Source organism: Cygnus olor, chromosome 17 (genome assembly GCF_009769625.2).
Source record: "Cygnus olor isolate bCygOlo1 chromosome 17, bCygOlo1.pri.v2, whole genome shotgun sequence".
Taxonomy (NCBI): domain Eukaryota; kingdom Metazoa; phylum Chordata; class Aves; order Anseriformes; family Anatidae; genus Cygnus; species Cygnus olor.
The window spans coordinates 14638986-14652628 of record NC_049185.1 but is presented as its reverse complement, the minus strand read 5'-3'; the positions used below and the strand labels follow the sequence as shown (position 1 = coordinate 14652628).

Genomic DNA, 13643 nt, shown 5'->3' with positions numbered 1-13643 from the left:
GCAGCTTCCTCCGTCTTTCCTTTCACCTCCCCATTCTAGCTGCTCTTCAGATTAGTCTTCATTGTGCTGTTGAATTCCTCTGCACCAAACAGTTTTTAAACAAAGAAGATAAAAATACAAAGGGAGAGGAAGCTCATCTGGATCTGATCCTGCTCCAGGAGGAAGAGGTTGGGAACGTGAAGGCAGCGGGCTGTCCGAGAGGGGATGGCCATGAAATAATAAAGTTCGTAATTCCTACGAAGGAAAAGAGGAAGGCGAGCAAAATGAAAACAGCGGGCTTCTGAGAAAGAGTAAATTCAGAGAACTAATAGGTATGGTATCCTTGGAAACAAAACTGACAGAAACACATTAAGAGAAGCCAGTTCATTAAACAAATGATGTTAATACACACAGACAAACCACTTCAAAATACAGGAATCTCAGGATTCTTAGTGACTTCACATGCAGAAAGTGCAGAAAAAGTAGAGATTTGACTGAACTGCTGTGGGTAGGTACAAAAGTCCAGCCCAGGTACACCTGGCAAATGTCGAGAGGCTGAGGCGAGGGGGGACATGGAGTGCGGAGGGGCTGTGAGAGACGAGCATCAGTCAGAGAGAACGAGACCAGGAGAAAGATTAATTCCCCCTTACACAGAGATGGAGATCTGCCTTGGGTGAGACTGCTCAGCTTAATTACAGCTCCTACAAAAACACTAGAGGCGGAAAAAAAAAAAAATAGCAGCTAGGAGATAAGAGGGAGATGAAGGAGAGTGGTGTGGATGTGTCAGAGCCTGACCTGCGCTGCCTTTAGCAGCAGCACCACACCCGCGGCACCGCTTTGTGATCACCAGGCTGCCTGCTGCTCCCGCTGCCTCCAGCTGGTGAGTTCACAGTTTAAGGCGAGTGCTTTGTCGTTACTGGTCCCTAAATGCAGGCGTTTGTGCTTTCTGCTATTATATTTCATCCTGTTTCTGTTACTCAGGTCAGAGAGGTCGCACAGTGCTTCCTCCGTGATGAGCACTTCCACGACATCTGAGCTGAAATGCCCCGGGTTCCTTTCTCCTTGGAGCTCATTCTCACTTTTTCAGAGTTCGCTCCCTTTTCATGTTTCCTTCCTTGGCTGGAGGTGTTTGTGGTGGCTCTCAGGAAGAGGTGGGATAAGCGGGGCTGCTCCGGCCGCCCTCTCCCCGCGCTGCGAGTACTGCGGAGGGGCTGGGGCGGGCGGACCTCAAGGTGAGAGCTGCTGTCTATTCCTCCCTGCAGTGAGTGCCTTCTGAGTCTTCTCTTGCAAAAGGGGCTTTAGAAGAGCACCCTGACCGTCGCCTCTGGCAGCTGGTGCAGGAAGCATTTCACCTCTTGCCTCGCCATGCCTGCCCTGGGAACTGCTGCCACGCTGCATCTCTTGGGCCTTCCCCTCGCTCTGGCTTCCCACAGCAGCTGGCTTGGCCAGAAGGGACCAGTGCCTCCAGTGCCTCCCTCCCGCTGTGGCTTTTGGCTCCTCGCTCTGCCTGGCTGCACCTTGTGGGGCTATGGGGGTGATGTTCTGGAGAGGAGACAATAAAACATCACCGTTGAAATGAGCACCGGGTAAGAGACCCCAGGCACAGGGAGCCAGCCCTGTGCGTCCGAGCAGCGGGGCAGGAGCAGGCTGCACCCCACAGGAATTTGGAGGGGGGAGAGGTTTGCCAGCACTAGCCGGTGGCTGCATGGGGGTGCTTAGCACAGCCTTGCGGTACAGTTAATTGTTAATTGGATATAACGTTCCCTGTGATAAGCCCTGTCAAGTTGTATCACCACTGCTGAACTGAATTCATCACTTGCGCGCTGCTCATGGAGTTGCTATTATTGTAATTATAATTATGTATTTCATATGCTCCTGCGGAATACCTCACAGCTGCTAACTAATTAGCCCTCACATGCCCCTGCCCCTCCTCTGGGCCCACCCCCGTGCTCCCCGGCCAGCCCCACGCTCCCACTGCAGGAGGGAAAAGCCAGCGCCCTCTGCTCCTCCTGGGATGGGATGGGATGGGATGGGATGGGATGGGATGGGACGGGATGGGATGGGACAGCATGGGATGGGATGGGATGGGATGGGATGGGATGGGACGGGATGGGATGGGACGGGATGGGATGGGATGGGATGGGATGGGATGGGATGGGATGGGATGGGATGGGATGGGACGGGATGGGATGGGACGGGATGGGATGGGATGGGATGGGATGGGATGGGATGGGATGGGATGGGATGGGATGGGACAGGATGGGATGGGATGGGATGGGATGGGATGGGACGGGACGGGATGGGACGGGATGGGATGGGATGGGATGGGATGGGATGGGATGGGATGGGATGGGGACGGGACGGGACGGGATGGGATGGGACGGGACGGGATGGGATGGGATGGGATGGGATGGGATGGGATGGGATGGGATGGGATGGGATGGGGCCCTTCCACGCAGGGGCACAGTGACTGCGGGGTTGCCCCTACAGGCGTTGGATGGTAGAGGTCAGTAACCTGCAGGCAATTTTCCAGTGGTGCCCCTGCTCGCTCATCTCTTGGCACTAAACGCCCGCTGTCCCTCTGTGTAGAACACATTTGCCACGTGGGCGCTGCTTTGCCTGATCCTGCCCAGCCCCAGCCCTGGCTCGTGCTGGGCCAACTTGGGTTTCTTTTGTGATCAGACGCTGCGATTCCAGACTGGGAACTTTCAATAACGGTGCGCAGAGGAATGCCTGCGAGGCTAAATTGCTTAATTTGCATTGTCTTGGAATATTTTTGCATATAATAAAGATCTGTATTTTTGCTTTGCCCTTTTCCCCCTGCTACCCCTCCCCATCTTTTTCATTAGGAAGTGGAAGTGCAAAGCCCCACAGGTTAGATGAATCACGCTTCGTGGCTGAGCGGAGGAGAGAGAGCTGCCTCATCTCTGGAGGTGGCGCTGGCCCCAGGAATGGGGGCCCTGGAAGCCGGTGGCTCACATTGCTGGTGCTCCTCTCATCCCCATCACAGCAGCCCCCCGCCTCGTACCCCCGGCGCTCTGTGTGCCGTGGTGCCATGAGCCCCCAGCTCCCAGCACCATGCCTGTACACCCAGAGGTGGGGAAATGCTGTCACCTCTACTAGGGAGACCAAGGCAAGGGTGGGCAGCGTGGGATGTCTCTGGGACTCATCATTTTTCTAAGAGCAAATTCAGCTTTTTCAGACTAAAACAAATGTCTGCTAGTCTGCATGTGCGTGCTCGCTGCTTAGCCTTCCCGTGCTCCCCGGCTGGAGCTGCTCGCAGTAAATGCGGCCAAGCCCTGCTTACTATGCATCTATAATGAGGGCGCAGAGTTGATGGATGCTTGCTGAGCCGTCCTTCCCCGAAACGGAGGCCACAGGGAAAACAGAGCAAAGTAGGAGGAAAATCTGCTGGAATCTAATTGTGGAGGCGGGGGAGATACAAAGGGAGAGGCAAGAATTGATAGCTGTCTGGTCTGGTGCACCTTTGAGGAATCATTAACATCTGATTAATTAGTTAAGGTCTGCTTTGAAAATGTAAAGTGCTGTACTTATGCAAAGTATAAATGGGATGATCCAGCTAGCTGCAATGGTACTCGAGATAATGAGAGACACTTTAGAGGAGAGGCGGGTAAGAGGGAAGGAAGGGATGCAAGTTAAAAGCGTAGTGGTAATCCAGGGAAATCCAGCCTGGGCTTTGGGCCGGGCAGCACGAGGGGGCTTGGGGGCCGGGGGTGTTACCGGGGTGCTGCAGAGGTTTGCAAGGTGCTACAGACCTGTGCACCGCGCGGTCCTTCCCTCCGGCAGAACTCACTTGTGACACGAAAAGCATCTCCTGCACCTATTTGGCAGAGCCCCCTTTAGTTCCGCCTTTTTTTTAATTCCTGTCTTTAAACAAACACCCTGAAACCTGCATGTGCATGTCTGGAGCAAGCAGTACCTGCCCAGCACCCTGGGAGCCGCACGCAGGTTTCAGCGGGTGCAGGACCCTGCGGGGACGCAGCCCCCTGGGGGCTGGGGCAGGGGGTCCGGGGGCTGCCATGGAGCCACTGCCACTGATTTCCTGGGGGGGGGAGCAGCCCCACGGCTGCACCGCGCCCGTCTGTCCGTCCGTGTTCAGGTGGGACGGTGTGACCGGAGCGCCTTTGGCCAGCTCTGTAACCAGTGTCTATGCTATTAAATAGTTAACGCACTGAAATGTATTTTAATAAACTCTATTTAATAGCCATACATTAATTGTCTGATTAATTCTAATAAATCCTTATTTGAGATGCTTAATTTAGAGTGTGACTGATCGTGCTGTCACGGATGGATTATATAATTGTTGTCTGGGACGAGATACTTGGGGAGATACTGGACAAAGGCAGGGACCTGGGGACGTCTCCGGCAGCTGGGCAGGAACGAGGGCAAGAGGCTGCCCGCACGGCTGCTGCGCTGCGGGCAGAGCACCTCTGTCTGAAGGCCGGCAAAGGCGCCAGGCCAGGTGGATTTGATACTAATTTACTTAAAATGGGAGGTGATATCATTTAGAAACCGCTAGCTGTATTATTGAATTTGTTGCTCGCTCCCTGAGGAGCGAGGGGAGAAGCAAAGGTTACCTGGTGTTTACACTTTGTGACATTTCTATGAATAGCTGTTAAAGACCAATTTTCTCTCTTGCTGGTGGCTGCAGAAATGCCAGCTGAGCTGTGCGAGGGAGCTGCGCCCGGCCCTGGCTAGCTCGGGCTGGGGGCACCCGGGGGAGCCCAGACCCGTGCCGAGCGGGTCCCCAGGCCAGCACCCCCGGACCTCTCGGGGGGGCAGGCTGGGTGCCCCCCAGTTCTCCACTCAAGCAGGGGAAGGGGCAGGACCCATGGCCAGGCAGGGACGGGGTGAGGGAGGTCGGGATCTCGCTTTGCGGTCGATAAAAGCCCCGCGGGTTCGGCTCCCAGGGATGTTTCATTTCAGGCATTTCAAAACATTGCCTTCCCGTGTTGACCTCTGTTTACATACTTTTACTGTAAATTGACTAAATATCAATATGGACTATTTCAAACAAAATCTGAAAGGCTTTGTTAAATGTCAAAACACAAGTGCTTTGACACCAAAGTGTTGATGTTTCAACGTTTTTAAGGCTCTTTTTGGGAAAAACTCGAAGCTAACCCTTCCCAGGAGCATCAGGACAAAAATCCTGGAGAAGTTCAGTGGAAAATGCCCAATTCTCTTTGCTTTTGTGGCTCTCGCAGCTCTCCTGTTCCCTCTGGGGCCCGCCGCCCCCCCACTGCAGGCACAGGGGTTTGTCCCCCTGCCCTCCCCTGCCACCACCCTCCTCTTCTGGGGCATTTCGAGTTTGCACGAAGCTGTGTGCATGCACAATTAATTAAGACCAGGGAAACCCAATGCACATCACGTTTTTATTATTATTTTTTTCTTCCTACAAATTCTGGTTTTCATTTTAGGGAAACCTCCAGCTTTTCAGTTTATCATGGCCAAAGTGAATTTGTAACCATACAATTATCCTCCTGCTAAATTAATATATTAAAATGTTCAAACAATTGTTCCAGTAATTAAACAGACAGATATTAGAGAAAATGAAGGCATTTTAGTCCTGCTCTCTGGAATGTGCTGACCTTTCCCCTTTCTTAGCTGCTTCTCAGACAGTGTAAAAATGATTGGATAATTGGATGGTTCGTGTTCTTCTGAAATCACCGAAGCAAAAGAAGGATGGAATCGCCCCAAAGTTTGTACTGAACCATGCTGTGTGGCTTTGCTAATTAGACGTCTTTTTTTTTTTCTCCTCCATCCGTTGTTAAAATTTAGAAATTATGGTCTGCAAAATCTGCCAAGGTTGCTCCCCAGCCTTGGCCATGCCCCAGCCCCGCGCATCCCCCTCCCTGCTTGCAGCCTGCGCGGTGCCAGGACGCCGCGAGCCCCTGGAGAGATGGGATGGGGCCGAACTGCAGCGCCGTGAGAGGGCGGCTCCCCCGGGGTTTGCCGGGCTGGGCACCCCACTGTACTTTTCTTGCTGCGTCACACAGGCACCCGTGGAGCTCTGGCCAAATAGTCTTGCTGTGAGCAACCGCAGATCCTTTAGCAAGGCATCTGGTCTTGATTTGAAAACCTCAAGTGATGGGGAATCCAGCACATTCCTAGCTCAGACGTCTCTAACTCAGCTAAACATCCTCCCTGTCTAAAGCACATCCCCTCTGAGCTTCCCAGCTGTAGCTCCCACCACTGCACGCTGTGCCTCGCTCCGCGTGATGGAAGAGCTGCCTGCGAGCTCCATGGAGGATCCCTTGTGTGCTTTTCCTGCACTGCCTGAATCCCTCACGTGGCCGGGAAGCCAAAGGGCAGCGGGCAGGAGAGCAGCCAAGCAGGACGGTAGCGCCTGGGCTGACTCGGCTGGCTCAGCCCTGTGTCCCTGTGTCCCTGCTTGACCCTGTGTCCCTGAGTCCCTGCTCATCCCTACGCCCTGCGCTCAGGAGGAGGGCACGGCGCTGCCCCAGGACACAGGGCAGGGGCAGGTCCCGTGCCCCCCTTCCCTGGGGACCCCCCAGCCCCAAGGATCACCCTTGCTGCAGGTGCAGCAGGTGCTGCGGAGCCCCGCACGCCGCAGAGCTCGGCAGTTATCAATATTCAGCAAACGGAGCAGGTGCTGGAAATGCCGGGCTGTTCTGGAGGAGCTCGCACGTCAGGAGGGTCAAGTGTCTGCTTTAGTTTCCATTTATCAGCTCTTATTTTCAGGGCCTTACAGTTTGGACAAACTAATATTAGCAGGGTTCATGGGGAGAGTATGCAATGCAGCGTTCAGGATATCATTCATCTCTCCCCACTGTCAGCCACCAGCTTACAGACAGGCATAAATAAAAGTTTTATTGTCTTGCACCACCATAACGCACCAAAGCTGAGGAAAAAAAAATCACAACAGATAATTTATTCAGCAAATGTTATCCTTTCATTAGCTGCTCACAAGCTGGTTTTGACATTCGCCACTGATGGCGTTCCTAAATAACACACAGTTTCTTCCCCCAGCCACCCGTCAGAGGCGAGCACTGTGCGCGTCCACTGCCTGGAGCCCTCCTGCCCTGGCACAGCACCACGGCCGGGGGGGCTGGGTGCAGCCGTGCCCCCGCACTGTGCCTTAGCGCCACGCAGGGCCACCGGTGCTGCAGAGCGACGGCCGGGGCTGGCCGGCCCCGTTGCTCTGCTGATCCCCTGCAAAACTGGAGAGGCTTGTACCTGGTCTCTGAATAGCTCGCTCGTAGAGCTCGTGAATGCAGCACAAATTGTGAAATGCTAATTGCAAATGCGCGTTTCTGAATGGGATGGAAAAGCCGGTTTCTGTGGTGGAGAGTCCCAGTGATCTGTCCTAGGAGCACAGAGAAACAAATAAATAACTGGGAGAGAAGTTAGGAATTTGGGACAGGGGGTGACACCAAGCAGGTGGAAGAGAACTCAGGACCATGGATGGCTTCTCATCCCTCTGCATAATGCACACTCCTATACCCCGTTCATCTATCTATCTATCTACCTACCTACCTACCTACCTACCTATTTAGTGATCTATTTTTTCAGAATTCATACTTATTTTTTATCACCTTTCTTTTTTGTTCTATGGTATTTTAACGGATCCTATAAAGTTTAGAGAGAGAGTTGTGACCTTTTCCAATGTGCTACAATTAATTTTTACTTCAGACTTATAATGAACTACTATTATCCATCACATGCAGATCACTGCCTTATACTAATAAATCATGCCTCAGTGTATCACCAGCTGCACTAAAGGTTAGACAACCCATCCCCTTCAGAGCATCCAGATAAGCTTGCTGTATTTTTTTAAGTGCAGGCAGCTTATCGTCCACAGCAGCGTGTGGAATTGGAGCAGAAAGAGCCCGCTTGGAGCAGCGAGCTGGAGCTCATCACGCCATCAAGCCGTGCCCAGGAGTCGTGTGCTGTTAGTGTGCTTGCAACTGTGCCGCTTTTTGCTACAGATAACAGCCGACCGGCACCGAGACGTTGTCCCGGCGGGGTCACAAGGGAAGTGTGTGGGGTTGTGGTGGGCCCTCCTGCTGCTGCCCTGCCCCGGCCCGGCCCCCACAGCCCCCCAGCGGGACGAAGCCCCCACAGCCCCCCAGCAGGACGAAGCCCCCGCCGCACAGGGAAGCTCCGCGGGGCCCTTCCCACACCCGCGAGGACTTCTCCTGCCTCGTGCAGCGCGGCGAACAGGCTGAGATGCAAAGCCTGCGGTTCAAATGCAATGTGACACAGCTTAATGGAGTAAATACAGGTACAAGAGGCACTTAAGGTGCTCATAAACTATGTATTGTTTCTTTTTGGATTGCGCTGATGTTATTGCGGATACTGTATGAAGTCTGAAATAGGATCGCAGCAACTTCACTGCTCCCTTTCCCGGCTCCTTTTACTGAGGGGAAATTACTTGGCTGACACGCTGCATCCCCATCTTTTAAATGTATTTATTGTTCTATAACATTTCATACACTTCATATGCGTTCAGGAGAGCAATTCAATATACCTGCCAGAAATGAGAGACGCGTCGAGCCCGCAGAAGCAAGGGGAAGGAGTTGAAGCCCAGCAAAGCTACAGAGCCCTGTGGTGCAGAGGCAGGGCAGGGCACAGACTGGGGATGCTGGGGGGACCGTGCATCCAGCCTTTGGGGATGAGGCTCATGCCCGGCCGGGTGCCTCCTGCCCGTGCCCTGCACAGGGGTGCCAGCAGTGCCCTGCTGTGCCAGAGAGCTGAGCTTGTGCCCACCACCTTCACCTCTGCCGTGCCTGGGAGCGCTGCCCACAGCCTGCGCAGGGCCGTGGCCCTCTCTGCCCTGAAAAGTCCCCTCGGCCCCCATTGCACAGCCCCGTGCACCGGGCAGAGCTGCGGGGCCGGGCGGCTGCGGGCGGCGGAGCCATTAGGTCACCTGCACACGGCAGGGATGGGGCAGGCAGGGAGCCTAGGGGGTAATTAATGACATTAGTCGCCAGTAATAGCACCTTCCTGCTCCGCAAGGTGCAGGGCCCAGCACCAAGCCCTGCTCCGCTCCCATTAAAATTCAGTGACAAGCCCAGAAACAGCTTAAAGTATTGAAATAGAAATTGCTGGTGTAACAGGAGATTTAATGCTAAAATGTTTCAATAAAATAAACCTTTAAAAGCTCCCATTACTTCAGAATTGCCCTGCAGATCCTTGTTAACTTTCTAAATATAATACCGAGGAGCCTCACGTCCAGCAGCCGGAGTGCCGGGGACGCTAATGAGCATATTAGGGACACGGGGGCTGCGCGGCCGCCGGCACAGGGAACCGCTGCGAGCTCCTGGCTCTCGGCACCGCACGGAGCCACTGCTGGCACCGCTGCTGGCGGGGCAGCTTCTGGCCATGAGACCCCACAGGGGCCTGAGCACCAGCCCGGAGCAGGATCTGTCCCAGCCCCTTGCCCAGGCGGGACGGGGGCATCCTGGTGCCTGGACGCTGCGCGCCTGGCGCCGAGTCCCCGCCGTGCAGCTCTGCGCGGCGCAACGTAGGCATCGCCTTAAAATACTCTTAAGCACACTGTTTAATTTGAATGAAATACACTAAATAGCATGGTGTCAGGTGTAATTATATGTTACCAGCAGTGTGCCAGAAGTAAGTTGCTAACACATTGGCATGGTTACTGTACACTTGGGTGAATTTCAAATACAGTTTTGTTAGTATTGGATCTAAGGGAAAGAAGCCAAGTCTGACTATTGAGGAAAACAAGTGGAAGTGCTGTAGACTCATTATTCATCTCTGCTCCTGTAGCTCTTGGATCGAATAACACTTTCCCCTTCCATTGTAACGGAGCCTGCTATCTCACCGGCTGCTCTTCCCTCTCCTGTTCCCCGGTGCCTCACCGAGGAGCGCGTGGGCACAGGGCGGCGCAGGCGGCGCAGGGATGCTGTGGTGCACCGGGGCTGTCTCCTGCCAGCAGTGCGTGTGCTTGGGGTCGGGCTCCACATGGCATCACTGCCTGCTGGGCTCCTCATGCAGCAAAGGCCCCGTCTTGCCTGTGAGCACTGTCCTGCAAGCATTGTCTTGCAAACATCATCCCATGAGCATCGTCCCATGAGCATCATCCCACAAGAGCCACCCCACGAGCATCACCCCATGAGCATCGTCCCATTTCCTGGTGGCCCTGCTCTGGGAAATGCCAGCAGGCAGCAGGTAAGCGCAGGCTGCAGAGCCATGTGCCGCTGATAGCCTGGGGCTGCCGTTACAGCAAATCCTGGGGCCACAGGGGCAGAGGGGCCCTGCTTTGCCTGTCCAGTGCTGGAACCAGCTGGGACCGTGCCCTGCATCTTCTGCAGCCTGCCCCGACCCCAGCAGGTGCCGCTGGGCTCCCGGCTGGCACACGCACCACGCGGGCGAAGCGGCCGTCTGGCTGCTTACAGCAGGCACATTACCATGGAGCTATGCCTCCACAAGTAAAATATTGATGAAGGCCCGAAGCTAGGAATGAAGTAGGCTGGCTGTATTTCCTTCCCATTTTTAATAGCTCGCTGCTTCATGCCAAGAAGACTAAAGTGTGTTATTTGGCTCTGGATGAAAATGATTTCAATTGGGTAGTGAGCCTGTCATTTGCATCTTGAATAAATAGGTTCTAACAAGAACAGATCTATCTAATGGAGAGATTTGGGAAATTCAGGCTGAATCCTGCCTGAGTTAAGGTTCTGAGACAATAATTGGGATGAGCAGAATAAAGCTGAGAGCCCTTCATGGGACCAGACAGCATATGAGGTTTTAAGTAGAAATTGAACCGTACAACTCTGTCAGTGCATCTGGAATTGGAAATGGGATGTTTATAGGCTTGGGAATTCGCGCTCCCTGCACAAATTGTCTATTGTGTATAATAAGCTGGCCTGACTTGTAATGAGCGTGGCCGGAAATTAAGAGACATCATTACACTTTGAGCAGCAAATTGCGGGCCTCCCTGCTCAGGAAGAGGCACTGCCTCGGCTGTCACCTGCACCGGGCTGGCAGGCAGGGCTGGTGGGATCCTGGCATGAAGGGGGCACTCAGGCGGACTCTGCGCTGCCCTGGGAGCGTGTGTCCCCATGCAGGAGCACGGATGCTCCTCGGAGCAGCCTCCAGGGTCCCCGGCAGCCTCCTCTGTGCCCGGCCGATCCCGGCGCGGTGAGGGGATGCTTGGAGCCGGGTCTGCGGAGAGCAGAGCTGTGCTGCAGGAACTACAGCTCCCACAAGGCACCGTGGCACCAAATGCCTTCAGAATGCTTCCATTTTTGGCTATGATATTTTAGCTCAGGAGAACCGTGCTTTCTGATTAAAAGTGAAGATTTTTAAGAGAAAATTGATGTTATTTGCAAATGAATGAGTGGAAAACCTCTGTTAGAAACCTACTGCTGTTACACTTTTAAGTGGATCTGAAATAAATCAAGTTTGAGCAAACGAATCCGCTGAAATTGTTGTAGATTCATGACGTGGGATGGGCAAAGGTAGGAAGAGGAAAGTCACGAGACTTTATTTCCTAAGCCTGCTCTAAAGCAGTGGGAATTGGTGACGGACCGGCCGATGCCAAGCAAAACGTGGCTCGGGGTGGGCTGGGGTGGTCGGGGTGCTGCCGCCGCTCGCTGGGCTCCCCTCCTCCCCAGCTCATCGCCACGGCACGCAGAACAGCTCCGGAGAGGCTGCGCTCTACCCTGTCAATGTGTACTTGGGGAGTCCTTAATCCACGGGTCGCTGACGTGATAAACAATAATGTCTCTTTTGGAGCTGTTACGACTTATCATGTTAATGGGCACTTAGGGAGTCTTTAATTGGTGATTTGTGCATGCACTGTCACAAAATTTTAAAACACATTTACCGTCATTTCTGGTGTGGTGTAGAAGCACCAGTTCACTACACTGAGAGATGAGCACGCAAACCACCTGAAGGCACCCGGCCCAGCTGCGCGGCGGCAGCTCTGGGCTCCACCTCACAGGGGAAGGGCTGTTGCTGCCTTTAGGAAAATTCTGAGGTTGGCCAAGAAGGCAGGGGCACAGGGAGGCTCCCCTTGGTCCCGCAGAAGCAGAGACCCTGTCCCTGAGGCCGTGCCCCTGCCGAGGAGCGGAGCAGCCCTGCAGGAGCAAAGATTACGGGGCTGTGATGCAAAGAGCTCGACATACTGGCCCCAAAGACCTATCTTCTTCTGCCTAGTATTTGATTTTTAATGGCAGAATACAGAAACCTTCCTTGTTACCAGGCTGGAACTATTTCTGCTCTGTCCCCCAGCACAAAATGCATGGCTGAACTACAGAGCTGCTGGGCTGGCCCTGGGGTGAGTGCCTGAGCGGGGCAGCCTGTGGCAGCGAGGACGGCAGAGCTGTGGGCTCACGTTCAAGAGCCGCTGGCCCTCATGGACACATACATGCCACGGACACGTACACACCACGGACACATACACCCCGTGGACACCTACACCCCACCCTGCACCCCTCCGGAGCGGGTCTGCTTCGTGCCCCGTGCAGGGACTCGGGGCCGCCTGCCAGCACGGCGCGCGGGGACCGGTGGCAGGGACGGTGCCGGCGCTCCTGGCTGGGGTGGTGAGCGTCAGCTCCAGGAGAAGCTGTAATTAACAGCACCTGCCCTTGCTGTCAAGTTCTTCTTCATTAGGAATAAAGCGTGTGTCAATGCATAATTAAAATTATGCATATTTTTAAGACAGTGCTTTCTAAATAGAGCTGCAGTCATCTGCAGCTATTAATCCAATCAGCCCGTTGCGCTGGCAGCGTTCAGGTGAGTTCATCTCTCACTCTCCCGGTCTCTATTTTTTTCCTACCTCTCCTCCCAACCTTGCTGGTAACAAGAGTGGATTGAGCAAGAGGACTTTAACTGATTAAGTTACCATAGCAATGCTATTCATCACTGCTTTGCCATTTCCAGCTCCATGTACGGATCATATTCTGCTCTCTGTTTATCCAAGGACTTGACTGTGAGCAGCCTCAGCACCACCGACTGCACAGCACCGCGCGTCCCCAGCGCCAGGGGGCTCGGGAAGGGCAGGTGCAGCACCTCATAAACCCTGCGAGGGAGAGCCAGATCCGGAACAAAAGAATAGCAATAGATGCTGCTCAGTGTCTGCCATCAGGCAATGACAGCCCTAAATTAATTAAGATCTAGAAGGAATCCGCACTGCTCTGCCCTCCCTTCATCTCCCCCCAGGAAGAGGTTGCGCAGGAACGCAGGAAAGCCAGCTTCCAGTGCCCAAGGGGGCCACGGCACTGGTGTGACTGGTGCCACATGGGGCTGGGGCAGGGAGCGGGGTGCTGAAGCCCTGCTCGGCTGGGCACAGGGCGAGGGCCCGCAGCAGCTTGTTGTGCCGGGGCTGCGTCCCCAACATCCCAAACCCCACGTGCTCAGCAGGGGAGGTCAAAGGGGGCGACGCTGCCGGGGTCTCGCCTGCAGCCGTCCTGGGGACATACCCCTGTCCCCGTCCCACAGGGTGGGGAGGGAGGCTCAGAAACCCAGGCATGGCTCCTCGCACATGTTGCTGCATTCATTGCCTGGAACAAGTGCCCAGCTGTATAAGATTAAAATTAACACAGGGCTTCCAGGGGAAGCTGAGCGTTGGTTATTGTTCTGCCAGTGTGAGCTTGTTCATATGAGCATCATCTGGCAGCTTGGGAGGGAAAAAGCATGATACAGTCTGAAAAATTCAT

At 54.2% G+C, this 13643-nt stretch overlaps 1 long non-coding RNA gene across 1 annotated transcript; it reads left to right on the top strand.

Annotated features, from left to right (window-relative positions):
• The first annotated feature begins 1193 nt into the window (after positions 1-1193).
• LOC121079852 lies at positions 1194-3471 on the top strand. The gene is made up of 3 exons (XR_005825194.1): positions 1194-1565; positions 2569-2696; positions 2829-3471. It is a non-coding gene; the product is annotated as an uncharacterized LOC121079852 (long non-coding RNA).
• Positions 3472-13643: the final 10172 nt, after the last annotated feature.